This window comes from Ambystoma mexicanum, chromosome 2p (assembly GCF_040938575.1).
Source record: "Ambystoma mexicanum isolate Mex_15411 chromosome 2p, UKY_AmexF1_1, whole genome shotgun sequence".
NCBI lineage: Eukaryota > Metazoa > Chordata > Amphibia > Caudata > Ambystomatidae > Ambystoma > Ambystoma mexicanum.
Window position 1 is genome coordinate 1,480,536,734 of NC_090923.1, and position 18,833 is coordinate 1,480,555,566.

The window sequence follows — 18,833 nt, forward strand, 5'->3', positions numbered from 1 at the left end:
CCGCCACCGATAAACCTGCTAAATGAGGGTTTTCCACGCTCGCACGAGACCCCGGTGGGAGGACGCATTGCGTCTCATTGGGAGGCGTGGCAGGCCATCACAGAAGACAGATGGGTCTTGTCAGTCGCTCGAGCGGGCTTCCGCTTACCTCTACCCCCTACCCCACCCCTCAACCCTCCTTTTCAGCTGTCGGGCTCGCCCTCCCTCAAAGCAGAGGTTCAGAAACTTTTGGACCTCAGAGCTGTGGAACCCGTTCCCCTTGGGGAGCGAGGGGAGAGTTTTTACTCCCGGCTGTTTACGGTGCCCAAACCCAACCAGGCTGGCCTGCGCACCTTCCTAGACCTTTCCCAGTTCAATCTTTCAATCTTTTCCTACCCCAAGAGAAGTTCAAGATGATCACGCCCGGCCAGATAAGGTCCTCCTTGCAGATGGGCGATTGGCTCAGCGTCGTGGATCTTCAGGATGCGTACATGCATATCCTGATTTGGAACCCACATAGGAGATATCTCCGCTTCTCTTTGGGAGAGGAGCACTTCCAGTTTCGAGTGCTTCCTTTTGGCCTCAGCTCGGCGCCGCGTGTCTTTATAAAGATGATGTCGGTGATTGCGGCCTATTTTCGTCTCCAGGGTATCCATGTGTATCGATATTTGGACGACTGGCTCTTACGCAGCCCTTGTCCGCTGACAGCAGCGGGCAATCTCCAGTCTCTCCTTCAGCTCCTGTTCCATCTTGGGCTGTCAGTGAACTGGCGGAAATCTTCCATGACGGTGTCGCAGGGCCTGATTTTCCTGGGTTTTCGCTGGAACACGATCAACTGCAGAATGTACCTGACCGGGGACAGAATGGCGGATCTGTTAGCTACGTGTCAGATGTTTGCGCAGTCGGAGAGCATGTCGGCCTGGTGGTTCCAGAGGCTTCTGGGCCTCATGGCCTCGTGCGTGCTGGCTCTTCCTCTTGCTCGTCTCAAGATGAGACGGACCCAGATGGCTCTTCAGAGTTCCTGGCGTCAGGCTGTGGACCCGGATTCCAAGCTGATAATGATTCCGGATTCCATGAGAGTGGACCTGGGTTGGTGGTCATCTCTCAACAACCTGTCGGTGCGTGTGGGGTTTCAGGACCCAGCCCCCACGGTGATGATCACGACGGACTCCTCCCTTCTGGGGTGGGGTGTGACGTTAAATCTTCTTCAGGTCTCGGACCTCTGGTCGCCTCAGGACAAGCTCCTACACATAAATCATTTGGAGCTTCTTGCGATCTTCCTAGCGCTCAGGGCATTCAGACCGCTCATTGCCAATAAGGTGGTCCGCATACGCATGGACAATGTGGTGTCAATGTATTAAATCAACAAGCAAGGGGGAACGAAGTCTCCCCCCCCCCCCTCGGAAGTCTCTCCCCCCTCGTGGACCTGTCCATCCAGATAGGGAGTGGGCCGTGCTTCATGGTGTCTTGCAGTACACATCCCGGGCCAGCTGAATGTCACAGCGGATGCCCTCCGCCAGCGGACAGTGGTCCGCTACGAGTGGGAGTTGAAGGCGAGGTCCTCTCAGGGATTTTCCTGCGTTGGGGCACACCGGATGGGGACCTCTTCGCTACGGCGGTAAACAAGAAGCTTCCTCAGTATGCCTCCAGAAGGGGGCTGGGAGCCTCCTCTCTGGGGGATGCTCTCGAGATTCCATGGCACAACATGAGGGCTTACGCCTTCCCGCCTCTGCCTCTAGTACATCGAGCAATTTGGAAGCTGAAGAACTCGGTAAACTGTTCCCTTCTACTCATAGCCCCGTGGTGGCCGGCCAGGTTTTGGTTCTCAGAACTTCAACACCTGTCGATGTATCCGCCGATCAGGTTACCAGTGACCCCCGATCTTCTCCACCAAGGGGAACAGCAGATGTGGCACCCTTCCCTACAATCGCTCAGCTTGGCGGCATGGTGCCTGAGTTCAAGTCTTTAGAGAATCTTAACTTGTCTTCGGATAACGTTCGTATTATCCAGGCAGCCAGGAAACCCTCGACCAGATCCCAATACAGGAGTAAATGGCTCAGGTTCTGTCATTGGTGTTTAGAAAAGCAGTTGGATCCAAGGGTGGCTACGATTGACACAGTGCTGTTTTTCATGTCCTCCCTAGCAGAGTCGGGTGTTCGCGTTCTGGCATGCAGAACTTACCTTTCAGCGGTTTCCGCTTATCTTTCTACGGAACAGTGCTCTTTTTCTCTGAGTAACCCAGTGGTTGAGGTATTTTGCAGGCTTGACACGCCTCTTCCCTCCGGTTCGTAGTCCGCACCCGCCGTGGGACCTAAATGTAGTCCTGACGGCGCTGTGCCATAAACCTTTTGAACCAATGGCCACGGTGGACCTCAAGTACCTATCATGGAAAGTGTCCTTTCTGGTCGCCGTTACGTCAGCGAGGAGAGTGAGTGAGCTCCAGGCCTCGTCAGTGGAGCATCCATTCTTGGTCTTTCACAAGGACAAGGTAGTCCTACGTACAAACCCATCCTTCCTACCAAAGGTGGTAACTGAATTCCATCTGAATCAGTCGATCTCCCTCCCGGTCTTTTTTTCGAATCCTGCCTCAGATGCTGAAAGGGTTTTGCACTCTCTTGACGTCAGAAGGGCTCTTAAATTCTACCTTGACAGGACTTCCGAGTTTAGGAGTTCTTCTCAACTTTTTGTGACCTTCGGTAACCCTCAGGGTAAGCAGGCGTCTAGGGCGACTATTTCTCGATGGATCGCCACCTGCATCACAGAGACTTTTACCGTCCAAGGGCTAAAACCTCCTAAGAGTATTCATGCACACCTGGTGCAGGGCAAGGCAGCCGCGGTTGCTTTTCAGAAATATGTCCCCTGGGAGTCCATAGCTAGGGCAGCTACTTGGGCCTCCCCATCTGCTTTTTGTAAGCATTATTGTCTTGACACAAGCTCAAGAGCTGATGCTCAGTTTCGTCAGGCTGTGCTGAAGAACCTTTTTCAGTAAGGGGTATTTCCATCCACCCGTATTTCCTGTTAGGAGTGCTTGGGAATCTCCCATAAGTATGGAGGAAAGGGGACGGGACGTAGGAGTATAACCAGGTTACTCACCGTAGGGACCACCTTACTCCTAGTCCATAGTCCCCTTTCTTCCATACGCCCGCCCGCCGTCCCCTCTAATAAGGTTCCTCTGTTATTGCCAATGGGTCTCTGACCTGGCGATATAAGAGGACTGATGGGCGAGGCGCAGAACCAAGGTGGGCGGGGTTACGGCCGCGCGCCGGGCCCCGCGCAAGAAAGAGAGCAAGGACACATTTTTGGATGCCTTTTACAAAGTGCTCCGGTCCCGTCCCACAGGATGGAGAGATGTCCCATAAGTATGGAGGAAAGGGGACTATGGACTAGGAGTAAGGTGGCCACTACGGTGAGTAACCTGGTTATATTAAAACTTAAATTATATTCGGCATTTCCATTCTCTCGGCATAACGCAGAGACTCGTTCATATCAACACATTTTCATAAAATTAAATTAGATGTTACTTTGTCCAGTTTTGGAATGGTGAACCTTATCATATTTGACGGTATTACATCCCCCTCTTCCTTCATTCATTCCTTTTGGAATCATCCCTTTCTTTCAAGGTCAAAGAACAATTGAACCTTATAATGTGTACGATGCGTGGGTTTTGCTCAGCTCGCAAGCAAAAATTCAAAGCTGCTGACCTTCGCTCAGAATGGGAGCCAATAGCCCTTCAGACCATAGTGGCATTAGAAAGATTTTTGAAAAACATATGAATTGTTTGCTGCCATCCACCAATGTCGCGTGAGATTTCTAGTGATTTACTTTGTTCCTCTGGAGAACTTCACACTCTCCCAGCGACTCCCACAGCCAGCCCACACCCTCCGTCAGCTCAGCCCATCTCATGTTCACACGGCGGCAAATCAGGTAAACGTTTTTCACAAGGAGCAAGTCTCGAGCCCTGACAAAATGTGCTTGTACGAGATTGTCTGAGCAAGCCCTGCTGCAACCCCCTCCTGCTAGGCAGCGGTCCCCTGAACCCCTGACCGCATTTCTCCTTGAACGCATCTGGTTTCCAAACCCTAACCCTGAACCACCTCAATCTCACCCCTCATATACCTATTCTGTATTGGTCATATATTCTAGTAACGCTGACACCTACATTTGAAATCGTAAGACTCCGAGGACTGCAAATAAAATTTCGGCCCCTGTGATGAGACATCCTATAGTGAAGGCGCTCACTCCCCACACTGATCTACACACTTATCCTAGACATGCATTAAATAATGATCATCACTATACCCAGTGCTCCAGATAAGATTTGAAGTAGGAATATTTTACTCCTTATTTTTTAAAGTTGGGAGTAAAATGATTTTTATGGAGGAAAATGAATTCCAATTCTCAATAGGAGTATTTTATAAGTGAGCAAAAATAAGTTTTAACTGGAAAACGGAAATGATTTTGTGATAATTATTTCTTTACACCTTGGCATTTATGCACATTAAAAGATGTATGTTTACGTCTTCCAATCAGGGAGTGATAACAGTAGTTTCTTCCTGTGTTACCACATGCACTACAGGTCCAAACATATCCATGGGCCTGTGTGGGTGAAAGCAGGGGCACAATGTTCTATGTGTCTTATTTCTTTTTTTGTTGGGAGTATTTTTACTCCCTATGTTTATTTTTTGGTAGTGCTTGCCTATTTTTACTGAGAAAGTGTCCGGTACACCCCTTATCTGTAGGGCTGACTATATCTTTTAAGTATATATCAGAGGCCTATAAATTGCACATGTGCGTTTGTACTATCCCACTTTGGGTCACTAGCGAGGTGAACGGTGTGGGGGGTCTTGCCCCTGAGGCAACCTGCGGGGGTCGCGATTGTTACCTGACCGGTCTGGCACATCAGACCTAGAAAGGGGGTGGAGTGAGACATGTTACTTTAGGACAGAATATACTGTGGCTGGGGTCTTGTTTTATTGGGAGGTGCACTGGGGTGGTCAGCAAGGAAGGGTCACGCTTCTGGTACATGAAAAGAATAGGTTTGGAGGGACACATGGTTGAACAAGCAGTAATTTTCCAGCAGCAGGGGTGAGATGTGCAGGAGAACATTTGTTGAGATGGATGAACAACTACAAGTCATGGTTTGGCCCTGACACACACAGGACAGTAATCTCAGAGGAAGAATTAAATGAATACAGTCTGTTAGCAGCATCTTGTCTTGGTGCATCCATGAGAAAGGGACTTGGGAGGCGCAGGAGGTAAAAGGTGGGGGCTGTCTGTGCTCACTGTGTGCGGCACTACTGAGGGGGAGGGGAAACTTCACAATGCCAGAATGCGGCCTGTCCAAAGTTGGAGTCGAGGGTACACAAAATTAGTCCAAGTGTGTCTAGCAATAGCCCCACCTCTGCTTATGTCAGGGCCTTCTTCCCCATGACTGCAGAAGGGCAAAAGAGGCGTCCCTCACGAGTGTAAGAGCAGGGTGTCACTTTCGCGTATAATGTATGGGGGCTGGTGGCTCAACCAACCCTCTCCTTCCTTAATTAGCAATGACCCCCAACACATGCCCCCATGAACATATTGGTCAGAGTGCAGCCATTTCTCACCAACAACCCACTTTGATGCACTGTTTTGCTCACAGTCAGTAGTTCTTGCGTGCCGAGTATCTTATCTAGCCTAGGTCTCATCCCTTTTGTGGGGCGAGTAGTTATTCAGCTATTTGGGCAACTGTTTGGTAAGGCAACTGCAGAACCCCAAAGTTCCTTTCATACTGTTATCTGGCCCTCTCACGATCAGTGAAGGTCCCACAGTAGCTTGACGAAACTGGGAAGTGTGAAAGCACAGCATTACATTGTATGGCATTCGTAAACATGGTACTTGTTGAAATAAAATTGAGAAAGAGGATAGATTTCAAAAGACAAATTGGATGCTTTATTTGAACACTTTATATGAATATTGTTGATCAAAAAAACAGATGGTAATCATTTGTACCTGGAGGTGAACTGTTCCACAAGCTCTGCTTTAGGTGGACAGGGCACGTTTGCAATGTTTTGTGGCAATATATGTGTGCTCAGAACATAATTGCGCGCGATTCCATGAGTATGTATGTCCAAGACAGTCATAATAAGATCTTTCACAAAATCGAATTCCATTTCCTCGTATATTGGCTTGACCACCCATTTTTTGCTACTTTTCGTAAAGGCCATTGTGTAGCGAAGCATCCCAAAGTTTCCCACAGTCCTCGATTGTTCACGCCCTACATTCACGTTATGCGCTATTATCGCTAGTAATGTCCTATATTGCATCCCGTCTATGCCGAAATGCAATCTCTTGGGCCTGTACTTTAGGCACATATTGTGGAAAACCTCCAAATCTCCCGTGTGACAGAATTCAGCGAGTCCCTTCAGATCACTTGTTAGAGTTTTATCAAACACAATCTTCTCAAGAGCTTTGTGTGGAGGTGAAGATGGAATGAACCACTTCTTCTTCCGTTCCTGCTCTGGCAACAAAGGCCATGTGCACATTGGTGGAAATGTTGGTTTTCTGTCCAAGAGTGAACGTTGGAAAAGTGGTGCATTAGTGACCTCTGTTTTTCTAGTAGAATTTCCACAGACCCATCACAAGTTTTGGAGCTCCACCAAAGATGGTTGCTGAAAGACTGGGACCATTGTAAAATATTTTCAGAACCTTTTTTTTGTTCCCTGCAGCTGAGATTTTTTTATTAATTGATTTGGCAACGTGCCATGCATCAAATTGATGGCTAATATTTGGAAACTGCTTACTTTGTCTTGGCTATTGAAACGTGTCTGTCCGTGGCTATGAGGTCGATTTGCATTCCCCTCGATTGGAGATCTTCCAGGGATTTTATAAAACCAAGTTTCTTCATGGCCACTGAGGATTTACATTCGGACACCTGCACGACCACCAAACTCACAATTTGTTTAGTTTCCATGTCCTGAAAGTGGTATGTGCAGTACTTTGCTGAAAATCCGGGGCTGTCACACTGTCCATCGACAGCTAGCCTGAACCGTTTTTCGGAGACATTTGTTCAATTTTCCAAGCTTCACTAATAGCATGGAATAGATATTGACGTTGATATTTGTAGTACTGCGTTTTAGAAAGGAACTGGAGTCCCACAAATTGACAGAAATTGGGCAATTTACTGAAACTAGAGCCACTGAAAAGTAAAGCAGCTGCACACATTAGAGTTCCAGCTGGCAGTTTCCCCAGCATCGGTTGAGGGGACCATGGACATTTTGCATGGAGCATTTCACAGGTGGCTTGTATTTTGAGGTTACTGCCTTGTGATACACGAGTCACATTCACCAGTGGCTTCCCGCATACTTCCCCTCGAACTGGATGCACACATTTCAGCATCGTTAAAATCGCCATCAAACAGCTGTCAAATACAGTGTATTTGGGCTCCTTTATTAGACTATCATCCTGCATGAATGTTGTTTCTGATGCTTCAGTCGGTGTTATTTCAGCTTCTGTTACTTGAACACGAATCTGAGAAAACATCAATGTCGATTGTTCTTTGGGTGGCCCTTTTTTGGCGGGTGTCGATTGTGTCAAGTGGTCTGCGACTAATTCAAATGCATCTTCATTACATTGTTTCATCTTCATCTGGTGGAGCGCTCGCATTGTAGCAATGGTCCAACAACACTTTGCTGGCTTCGCCGGTAACATTCAATTCATTTTCTGGCCATTGGGCAAAAGCATCTCGAGTCTGCTTATTGATTTGAACACGCTGTGCCTCAAATAATGGTTGCTCGATGGTGAAATCAGTTTGGCAAGCAGCATCTCTGATTTCTGTAGCTATCTGTGTCTGAATAGTTTGTACACCTTCGGGCTTCTAGAAGACGGGTTGGAAAAACATGTTCAATGTAAATCCAACATACAGTATATGGCACTTTAGATTTTTTTTAAAAGCATGTTATGAAGGCACCAGCACAAAACAGTGTTTGAAATTGTTTGTTAGTTACCCTTGCTTTCTTGGTTTTCTGTGAAACCTTCTTCACTGTAACGACTGCACCAGCAAGCTGGCCCGCCAACTCGGATCCACGTGCCTCCTCTTCTATATCCTGATCTTGTATACATCACTAGAAAAGAGTATTCATTAAAAATAAGTAATTCGTATTTGAAATCAAATTATTCCATCACACACATGGTTTACACATATACCCTCGTACACCATGTACGTCACTTAGTCAAAATATACATTTAGAATTTCACCTGATTGATGGCTATGACTGTGCGAAACCCTCCGATTGAAATGTTGCACTGAAGCAATTTGCAAAAGATGCTCATTTATAATAATGTCACTGTCTAATGGTATCAGATCTTGGACCTACTTTCTTTCATTCGAGGGAACTGTCAGTACACATACCTCTGGCTCTGGGATGATGTAATTGTAGTAGAAGTACCAGCATCACTCTGTAACACAGTACTTGTTTTAGTATGGATGAAAAAAGTGAAATTGAACACACCCAATGTGATGCAGACAATGGTACATATCAATAAAAACCCATAAATGAAACATTATGTAAACAAACGATAGGATACGTACATTTGATCATATTATTTCAAATTCCATGCATAAAACTTTTCCGGAACTGAATTGCGCGCTCGAAGTTGTTGTTGACTCCAGGAAAGACATGGATGCAGAATCTTGCTCCTTCATATTCAGTGCATTGTCATGGAGTTGTAAAGAGAAAATTAGATTTGATTTAGAAATCCTAACCTAAAAAATTGACATGTAAAGCAACCGATTATGAAAATGTTATGCTTATTTCCAAGGGCACTATAGCATAGTTATCTGTGCCCATAAATCGTTTTCTATGATGCTCCTAAAACCAAGGACAGATGTTTAGCAAAATGGGATTTAGATATAAAGCAATACAATCTTGTAAGTATGAAAAGTATTATAAGGGACATTTGCACCTAAAACACCAATCCGTCCATGTAAGTACCTGTTCAGTACCCCAAGGCCTACAGCTAAATCAGGAACCGTGACTCACTTGAAGCAGCGTGTGCATGAATAGAGTCGGAATTGCATTTGGAAGCAATTTACGAGACGTTCTGAGTTGATGCTTCTTTGTGTACTGCGATTGGTCGTACATATTTGTGGCAAAGTGCAGGCTGCAGATGCGGAATCGATCACCCCTCGAGTCCCCCAAGACTTCATGGGCTCTACTTTCAAGCTCTTCCGGTACAAATCCGCAATATCTGACCCATTCCCTTATTAGATCTATATTCCTCGGGAATACATGCATTGTAGTGCCTTTAGGTTTGTTATGGGTCTTAGAGCGGCAACTGTAAACCGTACAGGCAGGCATTGGAAATTCTGTAAAAAAAAAAAAAAAAGTCAACATCATTCGAAAATTACTTTGCATAAAAGTGTGAGAAAGATGGAATTATATCATACATTTTTCTATGCCATCTATCTTTTGGTCACCGAAGCAAAACCTGTGTAGCCTAGCAGGCTGTATTTTAGCATAACTTTCATACACAATTCATTGAAGTGACACAAATCGTAACACGTTACTCTTCCCTTGAATGTACTATCGTGCATCAAAAGGAAACATGCTTATAGACCTGGTCCGCGAAGGATGCAATTTGATCCCAATTGACACTGATGACAATTGCTATATATCGATAACATAACAAATTATAAACTCAAGTCAATGCAATGAGATGAATGAACGTTGCACTACTGGGTACGTTTGTTCGAAATAGATAGAAATGTAAAGATCAAGGAGATATGATTAGGTGACCTGCCCTTACCTTGACCAACAAACAGATTCAGCAAGCAGGGTAGTTGGTAGCAGGAGAACTGGGAGATGTTCACAGTAGCACATTGACGAGCTGACTCGCAGTGGTCACAGGAGTTCTCAGTTAGTACGTTCACAAGTTGACTTGCAGTGCTTAAAGATGTTCTCATGATAAATATCTAGTGGTTTATAAAGAATTAGAAAAGTGGGTGTGTATGTGAATGAATAACGTTTATAAGGCGTGTTCTTATATGGATAGCGGGGGCGCAGCTTGCTTCAAGGGGAGCCTGTCTGGAGACACAGGGTCTGGCTAGGCCATGTGTACAATGGCCACTGCGCATAAGCTAGCTTTGAAATGTACATGGTGTTTGGCACCTTGGCCGTTCCAACCTCTGCCAGCCCCCATTGGGGAGGGTACAGCCACAGGTGCTAACAGTCATTGATTCTGGAGGGGTGGATGGAGGGGCCTGAGGCATACAGGAAAGGGCCAAACACTGCAGAATGGAGACACACTTATGTAGATTGCAGGGGCGCGGCCTGCTTCAGGGGAGCCTGACTGGAGACACAGGGTCTGGCTAGGCCATGTGTACAATGGCCACTGCGCGTAAGATAGCTTTGAAGTGTACATGGTGTTGGCACCTTGGCCGTTCCAACACCTGCCAGCCCCCTTTGGCAGCGCACATCCACTGGTGCGAACTGCCTTTGATAATGGAGGGGGGATGAATGGATGGGCATGAGGCGTGCAGACAAGGCCCGGAACACTGCTGAATGGAGACAAACTTTATTCACTGAAGAATTGAAACAACCATTGATAAAAGTTCTGTTGTGTTTTATTTTGTTGCTGATTTTGATGGCTCAAATGTACTACACATTGGGTTGCAGCACAGTGTGGGAAAATCCCCTGTACTGACCGCTGTCACTGGGGAAAGTTTCTCTAATGGCACCAACGACACAGGCGTGTATTACTCGTCGAACGCTGTGTCCAAGCCTCCCATGAAGCCACCATGTAAAAGAATGATAGGCCACCAGCCTGTACCACCTGTGAAAGAGAAAGATACAAACAGTCTTTTTTTAAAACAACTTTATTTAAGTTTTTAGAGCATCGTAAACATATGGATATTAATAGCCAGTTGTTAACAAACGTACATTATTTTATGCCAGCTCAATTACCACAAACCTGGGATTTCAATGCAATTTAAATCCATTGCTCATATTTAAACCATACATAGTAAACAGTAACTACCCCCCCCCACCCCCAAACATATTCCAACATATGGGTGAAAAAGTGTTCTGCTTTTTGTTTCAAATGGCCAGCTGGAGGTAGTAGGATCGCTCTCAGGTTCAATGATCATATTTGTCAAATAATAGAGATTGACGGAGTGCTCTGGGTTTGAAGTACATCTGCTCTCTGACGTCCATAAACTCATGTAGTGGCAGCCAAGTGTTTAAATATTTTGAGTATGAGCCAAGGGCTATTGCTGTCACCTTCTCCATGGCCATTACTCCCCACAGTCTCACCCACCACATGGCTACTATTGGTCCATCCTTGGTTTTCCATAATTGTGCAACCGTGATTCTGGCCGCACTCAACATATGAGTGATAAGTGTGGCCGTAGGCCCAGAGTTTGCGTAACAACCCTCCACCGCTTCTCCCAAGAGCACCGCTAGTGGGTCGAATGGAAGTTGCGCGCCAGTTATGTCTTTAATATGACTTAAGATCTCCTTCCAATATGTTTCGGCTAGTGGGCAGGACCACCACATGTGAATAAATTCCCCTGGAAGGCCACAATTTCTCAAGCAGGTTGCAGGGTATTCTGGGTTGATGGAGTGTATTCGAACGGGCGTAATGTACCAACAGAGACATAGTTTATATGCTGCTTCTTTAATTGAGGTGCATCTAAAACTCTTAGCGGTTCTATGCCAAATGCGGCCCCAGGTATCCCCGGGGATTGTTCTGCCTAGATCTGTTTCCCACTTTTGCATGTAAGAGATTTTCCTCGGGGTCTGTTCCCCCTATTAGGCGATATAGTCTGGTTATTCCATTATCTGGTAGGCCTTCTTGTATTGTTAGCTCCACCCCCGTTGGATTCCTGGTTGCCCCCTCTTTCACCCGTGCATTTGAGACCCAATGCCTGAGCTGGGCATAGTGAAAACGTTCTCTTTCTGGTATGTTAAACCTGGATTTGTAATCCTCAAATGTCACAGGTGGCCCATCTATGTAAAGATCCTCCAAAACCAAACTGTTTTCTCTGCCCCCCCAGTGTGTCCAGAAGTTGGTCTGCATTCCTGGGGTGAAGTCTGGGTTACATGCAATCGGTGTGAGTGGTCCCCCCCCCCACTTTGATCTTTCGGTTTCTCAGTACCTTATCCCAATACCAGAGAGTGGTTTTAGTTGATTCCAACAACTGACCGCCTTGTTCCTTGTGGCGTGTGGCAAGGAAGCCCAGGTTTTTAAGGGGTATCTTGGTAGCTGCTTTTTCTAATGTGACCCACTGATTTCGATTTTCTCCAGCGGCCCATTGTAGCATTGGGGCCACCTGTGCTGCCCATAAATATCTACGGATATCAAGTCCCCCCAAGGCTTGTGGTCTAAAAAGTATTTTTTGGGGGATCCTCTGCTTTTTCCCCCCCATATGAAATTCATTACTTCTTTCTGTAAGGATTGGATTGCTGGGCCCGGGATTCTGATTGGGAGGGCACCCATTACATATAAAAATTTAGGGAGTAGAGTCATTTTTACCGCCGTAATGCGTGCTATCCAGGCTAGTTCCTGCAATTGCCATTGTTTCAGGTCCCCTGTTAGTGTTTTCAGAAGGTCCGGGACATTGGCCCCGTATAATCTATTGTAGCTGGGGGTCAGTTGTATCCCGAGGTATTTTACTGCCTTGTGTTCCCATTTCAGGGGGTATTGGTTCTCCCACTCCCGAATTCGTTCTGGGATTTCAGAAATATTAAGGGCTTTGGACTTGGGGTAGTTAACATTAAATCCTGAGACTTTCGCGAACTCCTCCAGCAGTTGTATGGCTGCCGGTAGGGAGTGCCCAGTGCCCTTCAGGAATTTAAGAATGTCATCCGCATAGAGGGCTATTTTTTGTGGACCGATATTGCCCACCTCCACCCCATGGATTCCCGGATGATCGTGGGCCCTGCATGCAAGTGGCTCCATAGCCATGGCAAAGATCAGGGGCGACAATGGGCACCCCTGTCTTGTGCCTTTCTGGATGGAGATACTCTGTCAGTTTCCCATTGACCATTAGTCTTGTGGATGGGTTTGTGAAATTGGCCAATACCACACGAGTGAATATTGGTCCACAACCGAATCTTTCAAGGACTAGCTGTAGAAATCCCCATTGGAAGCTGTGGAAAGCTCTGGAAGCATCCAGAGCTGCCAATGAGAACCTTTGACCAGACCTCCGTCCCCAATTAATCACTTCTATGGCCCTACGGATGTTATCGTATGTGTGCCGCCCCTTTACAAAGCCTGCTTGGTCTAGGTGAATTATCCCCGGAAGTACCGTGGCTAATCCCCGGGCTAGAATTATAGAATAAATCTTTGCGTCCCCGTTTAGTAAAGAGATCGGGCAGTAGCTTGCACAATCCATTGGATCTCTATCTGGTTTCAGTAGTAGTATTGTAGTTGCTGGACCCATATCCCCGGATGTGCACCCTCTGTCTCTAATGTGGTTAAATATTTGTGTCAGGGGGCCTACTAAGATGGACCTAAAAGTTTTGTAGTATGCGTTGCTTAGCCCATCTGGGCCAGGAGTCTTATGTCCTTTCAGTGCCCCTATTGCCTCCCCCACATCCTCATCTGTTATAGGGCCCTCCAACTGTTGCCTATCCGCCTCACTGATTTGTGGCAATACAACTTGGTTTAAAAAGGTGACTTGGGCTTCTTCCTCTAAGTTTTCTTTTTTTAGATTGTTAGAAGAGGTGATGTTCTCATACTATACTATCTCTTTCTCCCCCCTCACTACATCCCCGTTCCGGTCGCGGAGTTGGGTTATCCGGTTCCGGAGTTTTTGGTGTTGCAACTTGGCAGCAAGGAATCGGTTAGCTTTACCCCCATGTATATAGTAAAATTGTTTTGTTTGCACCAGAAGGCGTGCTGAATCATCTGCTAGGTGTATCTCTAGGATTGCTCTTGTTTTCTTTAGTTCCCGCCATGCCCTCTGTGAGTCCTTGTCCTTGTATTCCACCTCTGCTTTCAGTATGTTGGTTTCCATATTGCGTCTCACCTTTTCCCGACTCTTAATATAGTGTGACGTTTGGGCAATGAATTCCCCCCGTATTACAGCTTTGCTGGCATCCCAAATGGTCAACCAATCCATCCCCGTAATCATGTTTTCCTGAAAGTAGTTCTGTAGGGTTTGTTCTATACTCGTTCGGACCCCCAGGTCCTTCAACAATACTTCATTTAGTCGCCAGGGCTTATGGGGTTGTTTTTGCGGGTGGTCCAACTCTATTTTAAGTAGTCCCGGGGCGTGATCTGATAGGCACCGCACTCCGATTTCCAATCCCGTGACCTGTGGGATCACTGTTTCGGAAACAAGTATCATATCGATTCGGGAGTGGCCTCTGTGTACTGCAGAATAATGGGTGTATGATCTATCGTTTGGGTTAAAGAAACGCCAAGTCTCTAGGAGGTGTAGGTCCCTCCGAAATTTGGCGAGAGCCTGTCTGAATGTATGATCATTAGAAGTGGCTGGGAGGGTTTTGTCTAATGTTGCATCCATTACTCCATTAAAATCGCCTCCAATTAGAACTTTCCCAATCCCCCATTGTGCAATTTTGGGCAACAGGTCCAGTAGAAAGTGGTCTTGTCTCGCATTGGGGGCATATTTTGAGATCAAAGTAACCAATTGATGCATCATTTTTCCCCCGAGCATCAAGTAGCGGCCGTCAAGGGTCTCTTTTGATAAATCTTTTCTCGAAATTAATGCCTTTTGCCAATAGAATACCCACTCCCCGCTTTTTAGTCCCACTGGAGGCCAGGTATTGTATGGGAAAGGCTCTGTGTCTCAACCTGTGTTCATCCCCTGGTAGCAAGTGTGTTTCATGCAGCCATACCACTGAAGCGTGCATGTCTCTCAGCCTAGTTACCACAGATTTCCGCTTAATTGGGGAGTTGATTCCTTGAACATTTAATGAGACGAATGTCAACTCCGACATAACTGCAGATAAACTATTGGTCCCATTTTTTGCGATCCCACTCACAGCTTTTTTACCTGTTATAAGTACTTTTGGAACTTTATCACCCAAGAACAAAAAAACAAAATTTCCCCCCCCTGTCCCAACTCTAAAATCAGAACTTCTTAAAAACATTTCCAACATATTATATTCACAGTTTATCACCTGGTTTTATACTCACCCGGGAAATTTGGGATCCGGACACCTGTCTGCCCCCCCCTTTGGTTTGATGTTTGGTTTGTTTGTTTCTTGTACATCTGGTACAGCTCGAAATCACATCCTAAGAGTAGGTCTCCCCTTTTTATAATATCGGCATCCCCTTTTTTTCAAGATCTTCCCTGATCTCTTGGCTTTTGGCAGTTGTTCAGGTGGGATCCGAAGGCTTAGGCTCCTTATTACGCCCTCGCGGTCGGGGACATCCTGGCCTCCACTGACCTTTTTCAAGTCTTCCTACTGTCTCTTCACTCCGGGATGGGGATCCTTCCTTGTCAGTGAGGGTACTCTCTTCCCCTTCCTGCATGAGTTCTGCCATATCTTCTTCTTTTGGAGACGGAGAATTTTCGGCCCTTCCACTCAAAGCGTAGGCATGTCGGATGACCCCAGCAATACTGCACTTCCTGAGTTCTCAGCTAGTCTGTGACCACCCTCAGTTTTTTCCTTCTGGCGAGTGTGGCTTGGGCCAGATCTTGGAATAATTGGATTGAATTGGAGCGAAACTTAATGGGTTCCTTTTTACGGGCCGCTCGCATGATGTCCTCTTTCAGTTGGAACATATGTATCCTGGTTAGTACATCTGGAGTTAGGTTCTTACTGAGTTGGAATGCAGAGTAAACTCTATGCGTCCGGTCCAGCACAATTTCTTTGGTCTCGTCTACGTTCAGGATGTATCGGAGCAGGTCACGACGTATTGCTGCAGGTCAGGGTCTGGTATCGATTTCGGAACCCCGCGGATGCGAATGTTATTTCGCCTGGATCTATTTTCAGCATCCTCCTGTTTACTCTGCATCCATTCCATTTGTTGTTCCAGCTCGAGGACTCTATTTGCCAAGATGTCATGCTCGTGGCTTTGCTCTGTCACCACTGTTTCAACTTCGTCAATCCTTTTTTCAATTGCCACGACCCCTTTATTGAGATCCGAAATGGATTTAGCTAGACTATTTGCGCTTTCTTTGATGTCTTTTTTAAGTTCTTGCAGCATTTACTGCAGGTCTGATTTCCGGATAGGTGGGTCCTCAGGTTCAACAGCACACTCCGGAGGGGGGGCGTGCACCTGGGCTTGCACCTGATTGCGCTTCTGAGTGTCTGTCGTCTGCAGCATAGCTTTAATATCTCCCGAGCCTTGGTTTTTAGTTTTCGTGGTTTGTTTGGACATCTTGATCGGGTTATGATCTTGTTTGTTGCTTCAGATTAGACTTGCCGTGTTAGGGTCAGAGTTGTTTGTCGCCGTTGCTCATCTGACGTGTTTTCCCCCCTTTTCCACGACTTTGAAAAGTCCTTTAGAGACGGGTCGAGTGTGGTTCCCTACTTCCCGGCTTTAGGCTGTGAGGAGGGCAGACGGTGCCTCTTTCCTTTCTTTGAGACCGCCCAAATTAGTGTTCTGTCGTGTGGCCCTTTTCCCTGCTTCCTTGTGTATTCCGCTCCTTTTTATTAAGAATTGTATGCTGCAGTGACGTTTGAGAAAGAGCTGCTTTGATTGCAGCTCTTCTGAATGTCAGAAGCGGTTGGAATACTCAGACCCCACCGTTCGGATCCGCGATTTCCCACTGCCGGCACCTTGTCTCTGCAGTACCTTGCCCCCCGGAGTCCCAGTCGCAGTTGTATGCGAGGTTTCATGAGGGGGGGGCTATGAGTTGCGTACCGGGCTGCCTTTATGGCCTCTCCGCTATGCGGGAGTCCCCCGCTCACCTCTGCTCACCGCTGAGCTCGCTCATCGGTTTCCAGCCCGCAGGTCTTTCAGGCCAGGGTCGGGGTCGAACACCGCCCGCTTTCTTCCCTCCGGTTCCTCTGTGGATTGCGGCTCTCCGACAGCAACACACCTCAGGTTCCGGGGTGTGCCACCTCTACCAGCAGCAGCCCATGCTTCGTGCTACGCGCCTCAGAGGGTGAGCGCCAATCTTCTTTTCTTCGTTTCCTCCGCAACTAGCCATGATGCCAAGGCCTGCAGGGGGGACCACGGAGCAGCGGTACGTTTCCCGGACATATTCATGTCCTTTCAGGATATTGCGGCTTTCACCTTACCTGAGGAATACAGCGGTCGCCATCTTGGGGGGAGATCGCTACGCGGGATTTTCGCTTATAACTTCAGTTAAAGTGCCTGGTGGTGGCCGATTTCCCTCTCCATCGATGCACAAGGCAGTTATGACTACCTGGGTAGCCTTCGCATGATTTTTGGGTCGTTTTTAGGGGGGCAGGGATTCCGGGGATGGGTGGAATCACGGAGCTTGCCGAAGAGCCATCCGCACGGGTCCTCGGCTGGCCCCGCGCCCCTACAAACAGTTTTTAAATGAACAAGATAAGTGTATTACACCTTAGTTGACAATGACAAATCTTGTATCCAATGGCATTGTTGCCAGTACAAATGTTACTTAGACACTGTACAATATTGAACGACTATGCATTCCATTACATTTGGGGCACAAAGAAATATTGCTTCATGGTTGTACATGAAATAGACACAAAGAGACCACTATGATTTCCCCAAATTGCGAGTGATGTATAGAATTGCAAGACTACATTTGTTTGGCATTGATAGATCAAAGTTACCACAATATACGAGACAACCATGAAATGTTAGTGGACTTTGTGACATCACAACTAGAGTACACTTACTCGTTACTTGGATTGCGAGCGCAAACTGTTGCTTGAGGTTCGTGCACAAGCATCATCATAATCCTCAACACGGTCAGTGTGAGGCAGGCTGCCCTGAAGTCATGCAGCTCGGTAACGCATTGCGGCCGTGCCTCGCCTTCCGATATGTAGGACAAGCATCCAGAGTTTTCTCGGCAGCAGCAGTTCTCCACCCCGGTTGGCATTACCGTGCACAGATTGTAGGTACACCAGGACAAAATGTTGTCCATGCGACTAGGCTCAGGCTCTTGATCTGTTGAATCGTCCTCCCAACTGTCGTCCGAAGCCCTATCGTTTGCGCATCTTTCTCTTTCGAGTAATTCCGCCTCAGAATACTCTGGCTCGTACTGGTAGGGCTGTATTGTTGGCATTATGGGGCAAAATAAAAATGGATAGTAATAGTACTACTAGCTGTTCGCACTGGCTACAAGCAACGAAGGTAGCTGACCAGAGCACATAAACGAGGAACAGAATACTAAAAAAAAAGTCAGTGAAACGATTGGAAAAGCAAATCTGATGTTGTCTGATGAGAAGCGGTCTGTTTATACTTATTGAGGAAAGAGGGGTCCAGCCATTTCCATGGAGACACGTCATTAGCTGAAGCGCAGAGAATGTTGACACAAGACGTTCATTGGCGTTGTGAAATGGGCGGTACGCGTCTAGTGATCTCAGCCTCAGGGGCGGGGGATATGATTTAGTGACGCCAGGGCAGTCCACCTTGGGTGATGCGGCAACGGATAAGATTATCACAAGATGGGCGCTGCCTGATTTCACATATGTAAAAAAGAGGAAAACTACGGTAAGGTGTATAGGAAATGTTTGTACGATCGATCAACGTATGCTTAAAAACACATGCCCGAACCCTCAGGACAATAATTATTTTTAGCGCTCTATTCCTTTAAAGAGGAGCAGAAACAAACCTATGCAACAGCACCAGAATGACCAGAATTATTTATCTGTTTCTCCTTTGCTCCGCACTTTCCACTTCTCCCCCCTTCCATGCACTTTTCCCCTCCCCCTCCCCCATGCACTTGCGCGTTCTCAATGTCT

General features: G+C 46.8%; 1 protein-coding gene across 2 annotated transcripts in view; it reads left to right on the forward strand.

The window, feature by feature from the left end:
- Positions 1 to 18,833, forward strand: part of EEF2KMT (eukaryotic elongation factor 2 lysine methyltransferase) — an 835,612-nt gene that overhangs the window by 57,311 nt on the left and 759,468 nt on the right. The gene's annotated exons all lie outside the window — the stretch shown is intronic.